General features: G+C 55.8%; 1 protein-coding gene across 4 annotated transcripts in view; it reads right to left on the bottom strand.

Moving 5' to 3' along the window:
• Positions 1–19,910, bottom strand: part of LOC105701191 (protein tincar) — an 89,915-nt gene that overhangs the window by 41,259 nt on the left and 28,746 nt on the right. For all 4 annotated transcript variants that reach the window (XM_012427715.1, XM_012427714.1, XM_012427717.1 and 1 more), the window contains one exon: positions 6,500–6,547. The gene's annotated coding sequence lies outside the window, so the exon portion shown is untranslated. The remainder of the gene's footprint in view (positions 1–6,499; positions 6,548–19,910) is intronic.

The following is a 19,910-nucleotide window of genomic DNA, read 5'->3' as shown; positions in this document are numbered from 1 at the left end:
TACGGAAACGGTGTCCTTCGTGGTCGCGAATCAGAGATTTCGTTCTGGAAGTTCCTTTCTCCTCGCCAAAATGCGGAACACCATGGAGGCTCGGAAACAAGGGGTTCAGGACGGGGGGAGAGCCATTTCCTGTATTCCCAAAAGCGTCGATCCGCGACTTCCTCTTTGCGAGTTAATCCGAGAGAGGCACTTTCCCGAAAGGAAACAAGGACGTAACTTTGCCTGCGCGAGGCGCTCGAACTTTTCCCTGATTTCGATTCGTCACTCCCGCCTAGGAGAGTACCTCGGAACACCTGGCCCGGGAAAATCTTATTTCCCGAAAGACAATGCCCTCGTCAGGGCTCGTAACTCGAGTTTCTGGGCTCCGTCTGCGGGAAAAGACTCCCAGAAATAACGGGAGTCCCGGGAAATCTTTCTTGTCGAGCGGCAGGGGGAAGCTCTTTTGTTTTTGACGGCCTGGCGTTTTGAGAGAGAGAAAAAGAGAACAGGAGTCCGGGACGTAGATGAAGTTCCTCTAGGATCGATTCAAAGCTCCTGCCGAGTCTTTTGCCGATTGGATTTTGTCCTCTCCGAAAAAATGGAGAAACAAACGCCGAATGAAACCGCGGCTTAAACCCGGCTTAGATCCTTGCACTCGAGGAGCAGAGTGCGGAAAAATTCGATGCGAAAGGATCACAGAGGCAGAAACGGAGGATTCAGGATTTCGCTCCGCGGAATCATCTCCGAAGCGGCCACGTCTCGCCCTTCGTCTTCCCGGGGCGCGTTAAACCCGGTTTACAAGAAAACAGGATATAAAAAGGAGCGTATAGAGGCCGGTAATCGAACGGCCGGGTTATCGGCGTAGCAGCCGAAGTGGATTGCTCGTAAAGGGAACGACGGGCTCCGTTGGGGTCGGCGAAGTCCTTCCGAGGATTTTCGTCCCCGCCGACTTCGGGCCGACTTGCATCCTTATTACCCCCCTCCTCGGCCGACAAAGGCCGAGATATACGAAGGATACGTCTCGGAGTTTGCGATCGAATCGGGGGAAACAACGGGTCCTTCTCACACTTTCTCCTCCGGGTGAGTCACTCTCGCCCGCTCTTCCCCGCCGTTTTCCTCGACAATGGGAGAAAAGCAAAGTCCTTTGAGAAGGATCTTCGACCCTCGGAGGCGAGTCTCTCCTATCGTCTTCCCGTCCTTCCCTTTCGCCGCGTTTCAGCGGCTCGCCCCGTGAGTCAGCCTGTCACCATGGCCACGGCATTTTTATGCCCCTGGCCAGGACGTCGGCGATTGTCCCTCGATTCACCCCGATTACGTCGGTCCTCGAAAAACCGAAATCGTCTTTAATTCCTCGTCCGTCAGTCGCATCGTTCCGTCGTTAACAAGTTTCCCCGGAATGGCAAAAAGGTCCTTCCTAGGATGTCCTCCCCCTTCGCGCCGCGGTGAGTCACTCTCTCCCTCTCCTGGGCCGGGTCTTCCGACAATGGGAGGTAAGCAAAATCCTTCGAAGGGTCTTCGACCCCCGAAAGAGAGCCCCTCTTCCTTCCTGCTCTTTCTCCTGCGCCTTTCCCTCTCTTTCTCTCACTCCTTCCTTGCATCGGTGGCCGCCCCATGAGTCAGCTTGTCCCCATGGCTACAGGATTCTCCCTCCCAGGACACCACCAAGTTCCTTCTCCCCGTCGCCGGTCCTTCCTGCATCGGGATGTCGCTTTCCACGGTCCCCTTCCCCACCTCCGAGCCGACCTCATAAATGCAAGATTAATTGCGAGAATATTTAATTTCGGCCTAGCCAAGGTCCCGGCTTGGCCAAGGACTCTCGGCTTTGGTCCTTTACCTCGGGCTAAGTGCACACCTTTATCCTCTACAAAGGGAATTGACAATTTCATTTTCAACGCTCGGCCGCCTCTTGACTCTCCAAGTGCGCTTCCCAGGCACAGTTGACGTCTTCGATTTGACGTTTCCTGACGAGGACGTCTCGCGAAATATGGGGGAAAAAATGGGGAGCCTTCCGTCGCCGCTTCGGGAATAATTTCGGCCCGGCGATAAATCCGTTTCGCGAGCCAGAGATATTTCCCATTCCGGAAAGTGTCGCCCGATCCCTCCTCGACAGAAAAAGGGAGCGCCGAATGGGACCCTATAAAGTCATTGGCCGTTATGGCTAACCCCGGTTGAGCGCAGGAAATGTATGTTATATTATGTATATTATATGCTATGTCGAGTATCCCGCGATTTACCGTTCGCAGGCACAGCCGGAGAGCCGGCAGGAAATGAAATACAGAACTCCGATCCCCTTCGACTCGCATCCCTAAGATGAAATCATAAATCCCCACGCACCGATGCTCGCGGCATCGGCCCGAAACCCCATTCACCTTTCTTTTTCCCTCCTTGCCGATAATCCCCCATTCCGACCATCCGTTTACCGGAAAAGAAAGAAAGAAAAATATTCCTCGATATTAATAATTTTTTTTTCTCCATTATGCAACTAATATCCCGGAGTATGAGACCGTATCACCGGCTCGGAGATACGAACGAGTCCGCGATGGTCGTAAAAAAGGAATTTTCAAAATGACTAATCCGGAAGGGCAGGTTTATTCGAATATGTTCCTGGATTTTATTCCGAGGAAAGAAAATGGGACTCGGTTATAAGGACAAAGGAGCTCCTCCCCCATTCACATGTCCCCACGTCGCGAACATGCAAATGAACAGACACGAGCCGCCATTTGCCTTTCTACGGCGAGGGCTCCCCGTTATTCCGAGATTAGTGGGGAAATAAATGTGTCTACGTTGAGGTAATCTCCTTACGGTCAAGCGAGGTATCAGGGTCGTTGTTTCGCCTCTTCCGGAGTCATTTCGAATTTTTGCGATCACCCCCTGGTGTCATCCACCCGGCAGGTCGTTCCAAGAAGTCGGGTAAAGTTTCGGAAGAGGAGAAACTTTGGAGGAAAAAAAGGAAAAAAAAGGTGGAGGTAACGTATCGGGGAAGAAAATTGGACGGCGACGCGATCGATCAGCTTCCGACAATTTTCTCCCGATTTTGGCAGCGAGGGTGGTCAGGGCTGCAGCGCTGCCAAGGGCGACAGGGTGGACGAGGGCGGAATACATTATTACCAGGCACTCCTTCGGGGTGGTGGGAAAATAAATGCGCGATACCCGCTCGCCCAGGGAATATATTCCCCTAATCTCAAGGAAATCGATCGGGGTCCGTAAGTATCCGGCTATTCGGCCCGCGGATCGTCGTCACCCCCTAGGAAGGTGCACCCCCGTCGCGAGGGGTGCTCCTCCCTCGGGAGACCACGGTAACCCTGGTAACCGGTGCATCTTAGGAATAGGATGCGCCAAGAGCTCCTCTTCCGGTCAGGCGGGAAGGGTGGGAAAAGCTTCGCCCCGAAGTTTCGCGCCGAGGCCCCTGCAGGGGTGGCGACCACCCCCAGAATCCGCAGACCCCAATAAGGTCCCGACTGTTTGTTCCGAGGGTCGTAATTTAAAGGGCAGCCTTAAAGAAGAGCGCGATCTTAAGGCCCACCCCTATGCCGAGGGATGCCTCTTTGAGGGCGGCCTTTGCTCCGGGGATCATTCGGGATCAATGGGCAAGGGATCGCTCGTAAATTGTAGCGCCGAGCCGGGCAGGATCCCCTGGGAAAAATAGGAGGCGCGGGGGCGAAAATTGCAATTCCTCGACGCGGCCGAAACGCGCAACGCAAGGACTCCTCGAAATACCCCACTCTGCGTTAATTTTCCATGGACGATCGCTCTTACCCCGCACCCTGTGAGAATTTCAGAGAGCCCCGATAAAGAACTCGCCCCACGTAGCGTAATCTCAAACACGTTGAATTTTCCACCGTGGGGTACTCCGTTTAATCGCGGTCATTTCATCCCCTCCACCAGGTGGAATCACCTGATCGCCTCGACCGCGCGTGACGTGCATGACGATTTCATGGCACCCTAAAGTCTTGTCGAGGGCGCTTCGTTACTCAAAGCCGGAGGGGCGGCTCGTTTACGCGCCGCCATATTGCCGGACGAAGGAAAGGGGTCCTCCAGGCGGTCGGATTGCGATATGTCGCGGAAACGGGCAGAGTTCGGGTAGGTGCTCCAGAAGGGAGGGATCTCCCCTTATTCCGAGGACCCCGCGAAATTCCGGCCTTGCGGTCGTTTCGACTTGCAAGCATCGCGGAACTTGCCATAACCGTCGAAACTCGGGTAGCCCTCTCCGAGGACGCGTTCCGTACTTGGCGCGCACCTCGACGTGAACTTCGACCCCTGACGCGGGATCGTAAGCACGTACGAGCGTTACGTTCAAGAATAATTGGCGCAAAGAGAGGAAGGATTTCCCGGTCCGGCGTACCAGGGCCGTAAAACGGGGAAAACTTCCGAGTTCGAGTTATTTCCGCCCCTCGCCCAGACTTCCCTCCGCCGGCGCGATCGAAAACTCGCAGAAAATGCAAACTCCCCGTAAACCTAATAGTTTCCCGGAGTCCGTAACAAGTTCGAGGCATTTGCCAATTTCCAAGGAGGTGGAATTTTCGAGGCCGCCGCTCGATGGATTAACAACCGCCCCCTGGAGACGAGGTGGAGGGGTGGAGGTTCGGTTCTTTGGGTAAATTTTCCGACGGGGCAGGAATTTGATCTAGGGCGGGGGTGGGCACAGCGGGGCACCATCTGGCCCGGAAGAAGGGTCGCCCCGGAGGGTGCGCCCTTCGGAAAGAAATGGAACTCGAAGGGGCAGATGAAATGGGCTAGCCGGAATTAGATCTTCGAGGAGATCGGCAGACCCTGAAGAAAGAACATCTGTGCGGGGGTGTTTCCGGAGCAAATGGCTCCCGGGATCGGAAGAGCCCGCTGCGAGATGGGAGCCTCGTTATCGGCCCCGAAGATCGCAGGTGCGATCCTCGAACCTCGGGGTCCTTGGGGTCCTATCAGGATTCAATAGGTAAGAGCCGTCTCGTAAAAGAGGAGACTCTTCCGGCCCGAAGACCGACCCCGACGATTTCGGGAAGGATTTCAAGAGTAAGTGCATCTAACTAAGTGCAGGGGAGGACCTCGAGGACCCGGAGACCCGGCAAGGACCTCCTGGATGATTTCGGATTTTCGAGGAAGTTCTGGGGGTGAATTATGCAGATTCGGAAACACCGAGAGCCCGAGGGACGTCGGGGCTGGAGGGATGCCGAGGAGGACGAGGATCGATGCAGCGATTAGGATCTCGCGTTTCCTTTTTTTCTCGCCCCCTCGAGGGATCCCGGCTCCGAGTCGTGAGCTCGCTTTAAAGAGACCGAGAAATCCAGGAGTGCCGCCCGAGCGAGGTCGTAATAAGAAGTGAAACGGCCGGGTATAATGATGTTCGTTGGCCCGTTAGGAGGAACAATGAGAACTTAACGGCGGACATCGTTACACCCGCTACGCGAACTCATTTCGCGCGACCCGATCGAAATCGCGGAAAATCACGCGAACGAGATCCGAAGAAGACACTCGGAAAAAAATTCCGTTGCGCATTAACGGATTAGACGGGGAAAAATGGGAGAGGAGATCCGAGAAGACGCGAAACGCGAAGGTGAAACCTCCGTTTCCTCTCGCGCTCCAAGAATTCCGCGTCTTTTTGAGAAATTGCCCAGTCTTGTCGTAAATTATAATAACGAGGAGTCGGCGGAAAAGACACCGTCCTCGCTCTTAACTCGCACTTCGCGCTGATTATTTCGACCCGTGACCGGAAAACGTAGTCCATTGTTCCAAGGGAACTCGTTACGAGGGTGGCGGACGGCCGGAAGGGAAAAACGGAGCGAAGGGATCGAAGCGAGGGGTAGAATTTCGTCCTTTCCGCGTTTCTCCGGCGACGGAGCGGCGACAAAGGGGGAATTTCGTCTTTCCCGGTACCCGGGACCCATTTCGGGGCTTTCGCGGGTCTGGGGAGAGGGGGCGACCGACCCAGGGGACTCGATGGAATACGAGAACCGATAGAGGGAGGAGGTTCGAGAGCGGGAGGGTTAGGGAGGCGAGAGATCTCTCGAAATTAATTGAATTCCGCGGCTTCGGGCTGCGAGCATCCAGGCCACCTAGATCGCCGGAGTTTCACGGCTCGGGGTCGCGATAGGGCGAGGAATAGAAAAGGAAACAGGGGGAAGGAGGAGGACCTCGTCGAAGAAGCGGATTAAAAGTTCGCCGAGCACCCCTCGGGACGCGAGGAACGTCTCCTAGGGGTGGTTTCGCCCTCGCGGCGGGTACGGAGCAACGCCCCCTTGGTGCGACGAACCGACGTCTAGGGATGCCGCTCTGCATCTATTTTCGGGAATATTTTGCGTCGGGGGTTGCACGGAAACGACGATAGACGAGTTCGCCGCGTGATTCGGCAACGAACGCTGTTCGAAACGGCAACAAAGTCCGGTGTAGGATTTTCCTCGGTGCCGAATTTTCCGGCCATTTCTCCTGGGCTGTATCGCAATTACGGCTTAACGAGAATCGTGGCAATTAGGGAGCGAGAGAAAGGGGCGAGGGGGAAAGAAACGTAACGCAGACGTCATAATAAACTTACCGAGCACCGAAATGGCGAGGGGGTTCGACATCAGGGGCCGCTGCTGCTCTGGAACAGAAAGCAAAGTTTTTATTAGATTCCGGCGGAAAGTGCTTTGATACCCCGAGAGTTCTTAAGGCTGGCAAAGGGAAATCCGCGCGGAACCCACGAAAAGAATCCCCGACTTCCGCTCTTCCGTCCCCTCTTCTTCCGGCCACGAGAACGTATCGTTTTGTGTACGACCGTTCCGCGGAAATACATACGTCCAAGTGAGGGCATTCCTTTTCCTGAATTCGCGGAGAAACGGGATTCCTCGCTTTGGTAAATTTTCCTGCTGCCCCTCCAGCCACTTTGTACCGCAACTCGGACTCGCACGATCGAGACGATTTTCCTCCTACGCCGCTGGTTCCTCTCTCGATTTACAGGAAATAAATCGTCCACCGTGTTCTTCGTTTTTCAAGCATTTCGCAACGGGCGCGCTTGGAATTCCTCAAATCGGCCCTAAATATAACGCGGCCCCCAGGAATGTGCAAAGAACACAGGCCGGCAGATTTTCTGGAAAATGGCGGGCATATCCCGGATAATTCGCGTGCCTTGCGAGCCTTTTTCAGGCATCATAAAGCCCGGATCCGCATCCGTCCTCTTTACACCGCGGACCAGCGAGCGAGGATTTCGCGAAGCTTTCAAAGCAGCTCGTGTCTCATAAGCGAGACCTAACAGCGGTACACGCGGGATAATCTTGTAATCCCGTCGAAGTGGCGTGTCGCCGTGTGGCATTATTGGAAATTGGAGAACGGGGGACGTCGACGCGTGAAAATGGATCCGATATCGACCGGAGGGAGCGCGTAGGTTATGGCCAGGAGGTGTAAAAATTCTTCCCATATTTCACCCCTGGCTCGAATCTTATAAAATTGTCCACCCCACGGGTCACGTTATCAATGATAAAATCCACGTATCCTGAAACTATTACCCGCAACGGCGTAAAAAAAAAAAAAAAATTCACGTGCACGAAATTTCGATGTTTTCAAAGATCAAGGAAGTCGAGAGTAGCAGGAGAGTCACTAGGAACAGGGCAAGGTAGATAAAGGACTCGACCCAGAAGTCGCGTTCATCTAACGGGGAGTTAGGTCCTGTGCTGGAAAACCGGAAGTCGAGTCCGCGATTTATTCCCGTCGCGAAGTAGACGAGCACACAACGGCGGTCGTGGGAGTTATCGATGGGCCTGGCCGTTATCGAGTCCGGACCGAATGCGTCGTGTTCGCGCGAACGCATAATAAGCCGAGGGGTAATTGAAAATCGATAGGAGGGTCTCGAGTCCCGTAGGATCGAATCGAACGTCTCGTCCTGCTAGCGAGGACTTAAACGGCCCAGGGAATACCTAGAATTAACGAGGGATTCTCGAAGAATAGCTCGGAGGTCTATTTTCCACGACACCGGTGGATGTGATTTCCACCTCTGCGGAATCACTCGCGATTAATATCGCGTCCCGTCTGGCTACATCGCGGAATTTCCGAACGGTCCGCCGTCGGTAGAGGAAGAACAGGGATTATTAGCAAACGGAAGGAGAGAGTAGAAACGTACCGCTAATCCGAGAAAATGGGATTTCGGGGGCCTCCACCCCGGCGGTAGTCAAAATTAGCTAAAACCGGGGGTAGGTTCCTCCGTCGGGCCACAAACCCACCCTGGAGGGTGCGCCGCGCCCAAGTTACGGAGTTTGCGGAACGTGCGGTGTACAATGGCCGTTAAGAGGTTGTTTAAATTAGTTTTAACATCGCGACCGCGCGCCTGCCGGCGAGCTCGGAAAATTGGCGAAGACACCGAGGAGGAAACGAGGATATACGGCTAATGGCGACTCTTCCCACCTCCCGGGGCGCCTACGTGCGAGGAAAGGGATGGGGTTCGCGAAACATCTTAGGCAAAATGTCCGCCGAGCCGAGAACTACCGGCAACGGTAGTCGCGGCCTGCCAAGGAAGGGCAAACTACCCCACGTGGTGGCTCGACTTGGACTAATTACTTCGGAATTTACCGCCGAATTATTTTCCTCGGGAATACGACCGACGAGAATTTCTTCCGGAGAGGGGTCGAAGTCGGGAGGGAAAAGTCACCCCTGGAAAGTCGGCGCTCGCGGGGAGCGCGAAAGATCCTCGACGAGCTCGTAAATAGGGCTGATAAAGCGCGCAAAGAGAGGTAAATCGGATTTAACGTTAAATATGAAACGCCCCGCGCATCCGGATGTCCAGGCTTAAGGCCGGCGGGTTTTCGGCAAAGGTAGTCCAGGTAATACGATTACGGGACTTCCGGAATGTGTGGGTGGATGCACGCAAGACCGAAGAGAGGTCAGGGTACCGCCTGGCTGATTGCTCGGCGGTATGCAAAACGGATCCCGCTTAAGCTAACCGTGATTCTGGCCAGGAGCACCGCCGAGTAACGAAACTAACCTACCGACTAATCGCACCACCCTCGATAAACAAACTTCGCTTAATCCGCCGCCCAGAAGTACGTACGCGCGTACTCGTTACGTCCAATCGAACCCCCGCGAAATTCCCGGGTTCCGACAAATCCCGGACGTCACTCGCGACGTCGAGTATCGACTAATAGCGGCCTTAATTGCGCCCTTGCCCCCGCGGCTTTTCCGCCCCTCGCCTCTCGATGCAATTATGCAAAAGGTACGCCCTCTCGACGACGCCGACTCGCGGATGCATTTTTAGCGGAAGTCGCGCCTCGCTCGGCCCATGATCCATGACCGACAGATGGATGCATCGGGATGCAAATCTAGGTGAAAGGAAAGGTGCGCCGTTCTCCTCGCGGTGCCTGACCAGCGCAATCAGGCATCCCTTTTTTATCGTTCTCTTTTCCTCCCGGGAGTAATACGACGCACGCGCTCTTATTTGCCCGTAAAAATGTCAACGCGACGGGGGACAAAAAATGCCTGGAATTCTGGGCCGATACGTCGATACGGGATGCCGCGGTGCATTTAAAGGTGCACTGCTCCTCGTGCACCTCGTGCAGCGGGAGCTTCGTGAATTTGTTAACAATGATCGATACGTTACATTCCCTCTCTCGGCTCTTCGGCGTGGGAGCGGTCGAGGCGCAACACTCGTTACGACGTACTCGTGACAAAGAGTGGTACTTAGAATTAGTGCGGCTTCCGCTGGGTCAAGTTCAGCGTTCCGTATCAAACGGATTTCAGGCTTGGCCGGTTACTCGACCGACGGTCAACACGGAGTGGACACGAGGAAGTTCAACGTGGAAGGTCGTGCGTCGACATTCCCCGCAATGCGTCTATTTCGGTACTTTCGTTCCAGCTGGGAAAAATAAGCAAAACGATCCCCTCGATGCGACCTGCACCTTACGAGGTGCACTTTCTACGAGGGTCTGACCCCGATAGAAATCGGGCTCCACGAGCACCCGGAATGCCCGCCAACTACGTGGCTTATCCCGGAGGAATCTCGCGGAATTGCCCGTTAATTAGTCCCTGAGATGCATGCGACGAACCCACGTCGAACCCTAACCTCGTCCCGCTCGACCCAGCTCTCGCGAGGCCTCGATTGCTCCCAATCGACCCGATCCACCGCGCCGTATCGTTCGAGCGAACTGGACCGGCAAAATCGGAATCGATAACGCGAGATTCCACATCCGAGGATGCTAGAACCAGAAGAATCATCCACGTAGCCCCGAACTCCGGTGAACCAATTCTCGATGCGATTTGTCCCACTTCTGGAGGAGTTTCGTTATTCTTCATCGAGTCGATTCGGAGGTGGTTCAAGAATCCAGATGAGGTCCGCGACCCTCGAGGCCTTCCTCTCGTTCCCAAGATCTCCTGGCCGCCTACGTCACCGAAGTTGCCGCCATGTCGGGATTTTCTGCCGTTGAACTTGCGCTATTTGCGTTCGCCGCCTACCCTTTCCCCGGTCCCGTTTAATCCTGGTCCAGCTCGCCCCATTTCGCGTCGCTGTTTGGATTGGCCGCGACGCCGGGAACGGCTCAATGGCGAGAGCGCGTAAATTCGGGGCCGATTTATCGTTCCTGGGAGCCCGGCATGCGCCGGCCAAAATCCATTGTCTCGCCGAGACGGATCAGCGGTTCGACGTCGCGCCTCGGAGTTTAAACCCTCGACCTGGACCTCGAAACCAGGGATCGGGCCATTTCGCGTTCGACGTCGGCCAGATCCATTCAGGGCCTCTCGGGGGGAATTTAACGTCGCGAGATCTATGGACCGCCACCGGTGACACCCTCTCCCTGCGCCTTAACGAGGCCATCGAGGGATGCCTTCTGCACCTGCTTTGGCAGTCAAATCCGCGGGCCCGCTCGAGAAAATTACCGTGGAAAAGTGTCTGGCGTGGGAATTCCGCAAAAGCCCCATTTTCCCGGGGCAGCCACGTTCGGTAAATACGAGGCGAGGGGCGGATTTTCTGGAAATTTTCGCGAGACGTCAGGGGTAATTTCCCGGATGACGTAGGTCTCTCCTAACCGGCGACATTTTCACCTGGGTCACGTCGCCTTTGGCCGGGGCTTTCGGCGGCTTTTCCTTCCTCGGGAAACGCGAGATATCGACTTTCCGTTGGAGCCGCAGTTTTCCACGGCACGAGCGGGTAAACCGACGTAATTTCGTGACCCCACCGATTGCCCGGTCGATTTCTCCGTCCCCCTTGGTCGGTGCTCTCGTCTCTCTCGCTCTCTCAGTGAATTTCTCGGTTCCGCGGTAATGTCGCGATTTTTCTGTCCGGGCCGCAGGAGGGAACGGAAAGTCCTTAGTCGAGGGCACGTCCGTTGTCCCCACGTCCGCGAAGGTGCTCCCCCGGGACGTCCTTCGGGTTGGATCCTCGGGTCGCGAGGAAATCGAGTTCCTCTTCTGTTTGCCCCTCCCCGGGCGACCCTGGGCATTGGTAACTACGGAAATTGATTTATCGCCCTTCTCCGAAGTTCTTCGTGGCGATTTGTCGGCCGAGCCTCCTTCGCCGTCGACGGGTCGTTCGGAAAAAAATGTCCACGATTTTTCCCGGCAGGAGGCGACGCGGGGTCAGCGATTCTTGGTCCCGGAAAAATCCCCGGAAAATACAGGGAGCATCGCGAGAGGTTCTCGATTCCACTTCGAAGGAAGAAGCCAAAGACTTCTCTCCGACCACGGGCACTTCCCCTCGTCTCTTTGGCGAGGAGGATTTTCCGGAAAACCTCCAGTGGAAGATCGGCTCGGGGGGGAATAAATGCCGCCCTGGCAGGTGACGTGGAAACACGCGGAAATGAGATTTCGCTCTCGCGGATTTCCGCGCGGGCCGGCGTTGCCGTCGATTTTTGTTTTCGTTCGGCCGGGTCCTTTTTATTCCCCGCGAAACTTGCCCACGCGGACGGCCGATAGGGAATCGATTTCCGAGAGGACCAGCCACCGGTAAAAAATGGAAACGCTGCCAGCCACCGGCGAGCTATTAGCCCCGATGATGGTATCGATTCGCCACGAGTACATTGTCCGACCGGAGATGAGCGGCCGATATTTTTTTTCTCTCCGTTTCTTTTTCCCGATCGACCGGCCGAGAGCGACTGCTCCCTTTTCTATGTCGACCAGTCGGTCGTCTTAACAACGGATAGTTAACGAGCGACAAATAGATCTTCTCGCGAGAACGGGGCCACTTCTTCAGGGCCGACGCGCAGGTGCGCCGCGCCTCCACTGGACCGAGGTCGTCCCGATTTTCCGGAGATTCAGGTTTTCCTGACTTTCCGGAATTTTCCTGGACGATCGAGAAATTCGACTCGCCAGGGGACAACCCCTTCCGTAATTCGGAGCCCCCTCGCGTCAGTTCGGATGCGAGACCCGCAAGCGCCTTCGGCCGTTAAGTGTTTAACCGCGGGGCGTAATTATCCCAAGTTACGTACCGGGGACTCGTTGAGATCGCAATACCGCCGCGACTCTCTCGCTCTGTGTACTCTGTGTATAAAGCCGAACCCCGTGTGGACTTTGCGGCAAGGAGACTCGTCGTTATCAGAAGCGATTATCGCTCAAGGGTTCCGCGAGCCTCGGCCGGGCCTCCTCGAGGTCTCAATGGAAAGCCCGTTTCCGCCGGCAAATGGCTCCCTCGAATTTTAAACCCGAGTGGAATTAAAAAGGGAAACAAACGCTCGACCAGAGACGGTTCTTCCATTTCTTTTTTTCCCAAAAAAATATTGGGTAAAATATTTGATCAAAATGGACTCGACCACCCGGCCTGGTTCTTCCGGAAGAGAGGGCGCCTCGTGGCGAGGTCGTCAAGGGAGGAAACAATCGCCAGGGTGGCGGTCTTAGTCATCGTGATTCACAAGGCCCGAATGGAATCTTCTCCTCCACCCGGCTTCTCTGTCATCCACTTCCCGACCCTCCTCAAATTCGTCACCGGTTACATCGCCGATTAAGATTGGATTGCTGCCCCTTGCGGCCGGCGCGCGCTCTCCAAGGGAGCAAAATTGCTCCCGTCGCTGCGGATATTTATTTCCCATACACAGTTTTTTTTTATAATTTTTAAATAAATAAATATACGAGTTTAAAGGAGCACGTTCCGCCATTCAGCCGAATACTCGAATTCTCTTCAGGCACGGCTTTCCGTCCTGTACTTCAAAAATAGCGTCCCCCCGTTCCCCTTAAGCGGCGCGGACTCGAACTTTGCGATTTATTGCACAACTTCTCCGCTTTCGTGCTTTCGTGCTTTCGCCCGCGTCTAGGTAAAACGAGCGGGAGCCAGTCGCCGAGCACAAGAGCGACGCTGAGAGCAAAGTTTCTTTGATCAAAGGAAAGCTGTTCTTAACCCCTTGGTGGCTGGGCCGCACCCCTCGGTCGCTCCGAGACAAAAGTGTCAGGCAATCGTGGATCCGGATCAAGAAAATAACGTTCCCGTTCATGAAAACCATTTTTATCCACGTGATTAATCGCGTCGGATAAACGAGAGGAGGAAATTCTTGAAAATCGAGAGCGACTGCAGGGACGTCCATGAAGAGCGAGCGAAATGGAGGGTGCCTCGAAACGCGGTAACTGGCCAAGGAACGACACGGCGGGATAAAACCGGAGGTACGCTCTGAAAGGAGGAAAGACTGCCGAACAAATGGGGTGCGTTCTTGGCGCGGATGCGTATCCGTCTCCATTAACCGATATTGCGACGCGAATTACCGCCGGCCGGCAAAAGGGAGGTGTATCGGAAACGCAGCCGAGCCCGATGGCGTTCGGCCTCGTAAATCCCACATGAAACTCAAATAAAGCCCGCCGCGTGGAGTGCGTTTACGGGCGCGCCCGCAGAGCGTTCCGGGTTTTACGGTTCGCGGGGAGCCCGCCGCGGAACGGCCGCGTCGCGTAATAAAGTCCGCTTTTACCCGGCCGCGTGCGTTTCCTCCTAATGAGAGCATCGCCGCACCGGGCAAAGACTCGCCCTTAATCGGCGCAACTGACCGAGATCCGCAACGTCGAGGGGAACCCCTTGTCGCGAAATTCCGCGGATATCGTCCGGACCGCGGAATCGGGGAGGCAATTAATCATCCGTAATCAAACGCTCGCTTTCGATATCGGTCCGCCGTGCACGCCGTTCAGTGAAATCCTCGTTAAATCGGCGCAAGAGATTCCCCGGCGCGATGAATGGTCCCCTCCCCGTTCCGAGGTCGCTTTCGTTCGGAAAGGCGTCTCTTGAATCTAAGGGAAAAGATCCACAACCTTCGGCGAGGGACTCACTTAGTCGCGTTTGCGCCGACCGCTCCGGGGGACTGGGAAGAAGCGAGGCTCCTTTTAAAAATTCACCAGACTGCTCGCACTCCACCGAGAAAGGAGAAAGCCCTTTCCCCGTTCCGGGAACTCGAAAGATTTTCCCTGTGTATATTTTCTTTATCCCGCAGCCTGAAAACGGGAAGACGCGTCCACGTTCGATCTTCCTCGGAGACCAGGTGTCCTCGGATCGGCACGATTATTGGAAGTTCCCGCGATAACCGCGCGGCATTGTCTCAGATCGCGGATGCACGGTGCACTTCCCATACATATTTATACGCTATTTATATGGACTCCGTGTATCGGGATTTGAGTTGGCGAGCCCAGCCCGGAACTCATATCCCGAGTTGGGTAGCTCCGGGGGAGAGCATGTTCCAAGTTACGTGGCAAAGGATGCCGTGCAAGGAGCGCCAGGGAGGTCTATGCTAATGCGGCCGCTTTGTCGACTTGCCCGTGACTTCCCGTCCGATCTGCCGTTACCTAATGCGAACTCCCTGGGAAGGACTCCCATAGACGGCGCATCGATCCGGGACTTCTTTTTTTTATCCCCATCTTCGAGGAGTCCAGGACCCCCGGCGCATCCTGGGACTGTATCGCCGGGAAACAGTCTCCGTTCTCGCCCTCTTTCCTTCGGCCCCCTCCACCCTCCAAGAGTGGTCCATTCTCGCGTCCGCATCCGAGGCCACCCTTGCCTTCCGCATCCCCTGGCTCCTCTCGCCCTACCGATCGATACCCGATGCCCTGGGCTCTGCTCTAAACTGCGAAACCCTGCGGCGAAACAAACACCGGGATAGACCCTCGCGACCAGGATTTAACCGCACGTCGCTCCAACCTTCCGATCCTTTGGAGGACTCTCCGGGAACGAGTTCCATCCAAACGCTGGACGAATTCCTGGCAAGCGTCGCGGCGACGGAATCGATTAGTTCCTTCGATCGCGAGGTATCTCGCGCGATTCGCGGCCAGTCAACGGCGATCCGTTTACCCGCCGTTGCCGCTGTGTTTTCGGGCCCCCCGCCCCGGAATCCACGTGGACGGAGGGCCTTTGTGCATTAGGCTTGCAACGTAATTATATCCCGCATCCGGACGTGCCCGACAATACGGGAATCCGAACATTAGGTTGCCTCCTAATGGAACCGTTTCGCGGGCGCGCACGTCCGGAGTGTCCCACCGGCCATGGCGTCCATTTACCGAACCGAATGCCCCGATTCGATTAATCGGATCAACAAGGGGCGCTCGCAAAACCGATTCGATCGGGTCGACGGGTATTTTCCATAAAGCTAAATATCCTCCCCCTTCCGCGCGATGTTTCCTCCTCCCGTCGAGAATGGACCCCGAGCGAGTCGAACAGGGTGGCTCCGCGTGCGGAAATCGACCTCGCCAAAGGAAACGATTAGCGACGCCTGTCCCGAAAAATCGACGACAGGAGTCGAGCGATAACTCTCTCCCGAAATCGCGACGTTTTATCAACACAGGGAGCGTATTGTTTGTACGCCAGCGTCCATTTCCGGCGCCGGTGTCCCGAGTTTCTGTCGGACCGAGAATAAAATCGACAACCGCGTTCGCGGGGGAGATTTATTTCGACCTTGCCCCGCAGTTTCCGTGTTTTCCTGCATCGGCTCGCCGATTTATCCGCCGACTTTCCGTGCAGCGACGCGACGTCGAGAGTCCGACATCGATTCGAGGATCCGCCTTAAGCCGCGACAATTACCCGCGCTCCCCGACCCCCTTTAATCGTTCGGAAAATTTATGGATCTGTCCAGGAGGGTGGAGCGGCAGAGAGGTCGCGGGGGTTGCGTTGCAATCTGGAATTGTCCCGAAGTCAAGTTTCCCCCGGGCGGGGGTGCGCGTGCCTTGATGCGCCGTACATCCGCGGCAATGTACTCTGGGGCTGACGTGCGCCACGCACAGATATGTAATTGCCAGGAAGGGTTGTTTCAACTGCACCCCGGGGGTGGCAAATCACCATATCCGTTGAAGGGGTTAGCGTTGCCAAACGCGGCCGACTCGGTCGCGACCCTCCCCTGGGGTTCGCCCTGCGTTCGGCCCCACCCCATAAGACGTCTCTTCTTTTTCCCCCGTTTTTCTTACATCGGTCATTGAAGGCTAACTTTAGAATGTTCATTTAGCGCCATGACACCTCCCATTCGCGAAGATACGACGCGGACGCCGCGAAGAACTGTACGGGGAGCGCGATTCCAGCTTTGAAGGGGCATCGGGGAAGAGGCGCATTGTTTCAAAGCCTGGACCCTCCCCGGGGGTCTCTCCTCTCCCTTTGTCGCGCGTCCTTAGTTTCCGGTTTCGCCTTTTTCGAGAGATCCGCGGGTTAAATTAGTCGCGGGAAAGTCGGCGGCGCTTCAGGGTCCGGCGTCCGTCTTCGGGAAGAAGCGGCCTATTTGCATACGCCGCCGCGCTATTTACCCGTTTCCTTTCTTCCTCCCGTTTGGCCTCCCTCCCTCCCGGCCCGACTCTTTTCACGGCTCACAATTCAATTAAACTCTTTACTTGCCACCTCACCGGTAATTCTATTTCCGCCTCTCCGTGCCGCGCTCTCCGCTTTGCTTCGGCATCCGCATATACATTATACATACACCGGCGAGCCATTAAACCGTTTCTTTCATTCCCTGCTTTCCTATTAATTCCCATCCTCGCGAGATCCCGCCAACGGAGCGGGAATAATAAACCCGGCCATTTAATTAATTCGAGTCCCATCGGCCGTCCGAGCCGCGGAAAATTCCTCAAGAAATCGGCCCCTTCCGCGTACTTACCGGATTATCGTGTAATGGCGCGGACAAGGGGGACTCGCGGTTGAGTAATCGAAATCCGATAATGCTCTAATGCGTCGCGCGGATTCCATTCGCGATTTACCCCTCTCGGGGTGCTCTCGCCCCACCCCCTGGCACCCCTGGATTAAGGTAATTCGGCCGGCTGGAATTAGCCCTGCGAGCGTTCGCCATTACGCCGCGGGGTGCGTAATCCGTCGGCGACGTTACGCAATTCCGTTCCCAGAGTCCCGCAAAGAAGCCACGGTTGGGGCAGGCGGATCGATAAGGGGGGAAAATTGTGAAAATCGATCGACGCGTAAGCATTCGCTCCAATCGATACCCGGGGAGGGACCCCTTGCGTGTCGCCCTGCAATTTCCGGGCGAGCGACGCAACGCGAAATTCCTACGCACGCGAGGGCTAACGTCGACACCAGGTGCCTCCGTGGCCAGGTACGTGCTACGCACCATCGATCGCGACTACGTGAGGTTAACGAGTTAAAGGAACCGCTTTGGCCCTCTTGTACGTCTCTTTTCGCCGCCCCCTTCGCATCGATTGGCGCGATCGTGCCCCGCCATTGTCGGGCTAAAGGGTCCGACGTTTTCTCCTCCAATTTCGAGGAACTCCGTCCCGATTCCTGCTCGTTCCCCGAGGAACCGCTCCGACTTCTCGCGTGTGCGCCCGCCGCAATATCTCGTGTGTTACCCAAACTCGCGTGTACGCCACGACCGAGCATTATCTCCTGTGCACCGAGCACGACACGTAGGATGCATGAACGCAGCTGTGCCGCTCGAATGGAAACATTAAAGCGGAGCAGACCTAGCGTCAAGAGGTCAGCTGCAAGAGGGACGCGGAAACGAAGATTTTTCGAAACGCCAGACGAACGGGGACGTCCTTTCGACGCGAGATAAAGGGAGCGGAGGGTACCGGAAGGACCTCGAAACGAGGACCCCCTGCGAGTCCGCGATACGCGCGAACGTCACCGCGACTCGCGGATATTAGAGTCGACATGAAAGCGAATGTCACGGGAAGTGGAAGGGATCGATTCGGAGCTCTTTTCCGGCCCGCAATGGGGAGTCCGATGTGCATCGCGTCGCCCGACGTCGCGTCACGTAGGAAGATCAAACGGGGCAGGAAACACATCCGTCACGAAATTAAAATACGTCGAGCCGTCAGACGAGAGGAAAATCGGACCCGATTCGATTCTTCGCTTACCCCGTATCGAGCACCTGTACCCCCGTCGAATCTCGATCGAGTCTCGAATTGCATTCTGCACCTTTTAAGAGACGCACCAACGTGGAAGGTCGATCGGAGGAGGATTCGAAGTGGAGGCTCGATTGGGCGGAAGGGACCCAAGGATGGAAAGAGATCAAAGGAGCCGACCGGCGTCCGGTCCGCCGCGATGCACTCGCGGGTGCGGTAATGCACTTACAGGCGCAATCGGCTTCGCGGCCACCCGCGAGGACGCCGATGGCCAGGGGAATCAAAGCGAAGAGTCGCCTCGCCAAGGGATGCACGAGAGCGAGGGGGTTGGAACGATGGATTATTGAATCGTCGGACCCAGGGGGTGGGTGCAGGAAACACAGGGTCGGATTAAAATCGACACACGCCCTGCCGCCGAGGAGAGGCCGCGCCCTGGGACCAGCCGGGCACGCGAAACTATCGATAGTTTCCACCGTTGATCGGTTTTCGATAGCCTCGATACGATCCGGCCAGAGTTTCGCGGCCAGTTCGACGTTATATCGACCGACGACTACCCGCGTCAATCCCGATCTGCTGCAATTATGTATTTCGAGTGCCGGTCATCGGCATCCCCGTCTTCTCGCACCTGTTTCACCTGTTCACGAGGCATACCTTCGCGGTCTGCGAATCGATTTTGTTTTAACGCGAACTGGCGTTAACTCGGGCCTAGCCTGCGCCGACGTCGCGCCAGGTTGATCGGTAAATTCTCTGGTGACACTGTTGCGGTTCCCGTCGATCGTGCCTTGCGGTGTCGACGCAGGAGAACGCGACCGCGGGTGCGTCTGAACCGCTCTCGTCGAGCTGCCGATCGATCTCACCCCTGGTGAGCACTGCGGGACTGCCAGGCGAAATACGGCGATAGGAACGATTACGCGATCGAGGAAAATTCGCATTTCTCAAGGAAAGGCAATTTTCACGAGTGCTGCCTCGAGTGGCTGGAATTTTCAATTTAACGAGCATCTGAACGAGGATCTGGACCGTCATTAATTGCAATTTCCTGGCGAAATTTCTCGTCCGCCAGGGTCCACGGTCGGAAAATCGCCCCCGGGAAATTTCCGCGAGCAAATCATTCCCCGATCGCGTTTCCCGGGGGACGTCGAGATCGCGAAATGCCCGAACGGCGGAGGAGATAATTAAGACAAGTCGGCGTGCAGCTGAATCGGTGCATTAATTGACGGGCGCAATTCCGAGGCGCGTTAAATCCGCGATAAAGGTCCTACGCCCGGGAATGGCCGCGGGAATATGACTCGGCCCGAAATGGGTCCCAACAAAACCCGCGAATACCCTAATTCCGGGAGAACGGGGAAATCGGCGAATCCTCGCCCGATGAACCGTCCGCGAGTGCTCGAAAGCGGATTCGCGTGACAAAGGCAGAGATTGGTCACAAGCGGAGGTGCACTTCCGACCCCGGGGGGACCGGATGTGATTATCGAATATCGATTCCCGCAGACGTTATTGGCTTGCTGCGAAACTTTGATTGCTTTCGAAAAATATAAGAGAGGGAGGGAGAATGGCGTCCACTCGGCGATAGGTCACGAGAGGCGGTCCTGCCGTACCTATAATTAGTAGTCTCGATCGTCTCGATCATTTCGATCGCTTCGATAGCAGTAACCATTTTACCTCGGGATTATCGCGGTCGTTCGGACGATGACGTCCCTTCGGGCGTCATCAAGCCCGCCGGATGAACGTCACCCGCTGTCACGTTGACGGACGACACG

This window comes from Orussus abietinus, unplaced genomic scaffold (assembly GCF_000612105.2).
Source record: "Orussus abietinus isolate OABI.00-Male unplaced genomic scaffold, Oabi_2.0 scaffold5, whole genome shotgun sequence".
In the NCBI taxonomy this organism is placed as follows: Eukaryota; Metazoa; Arthropoda; class Insecta; order Hymenoptera; family Orussidae; genus Orussus; species Orussus abietinus.
The sequence above is the reverse complement of the archived record's forward strand: the minus strand, read 5'-3'. Positions and strand labels throughout refer to the sequence as shown.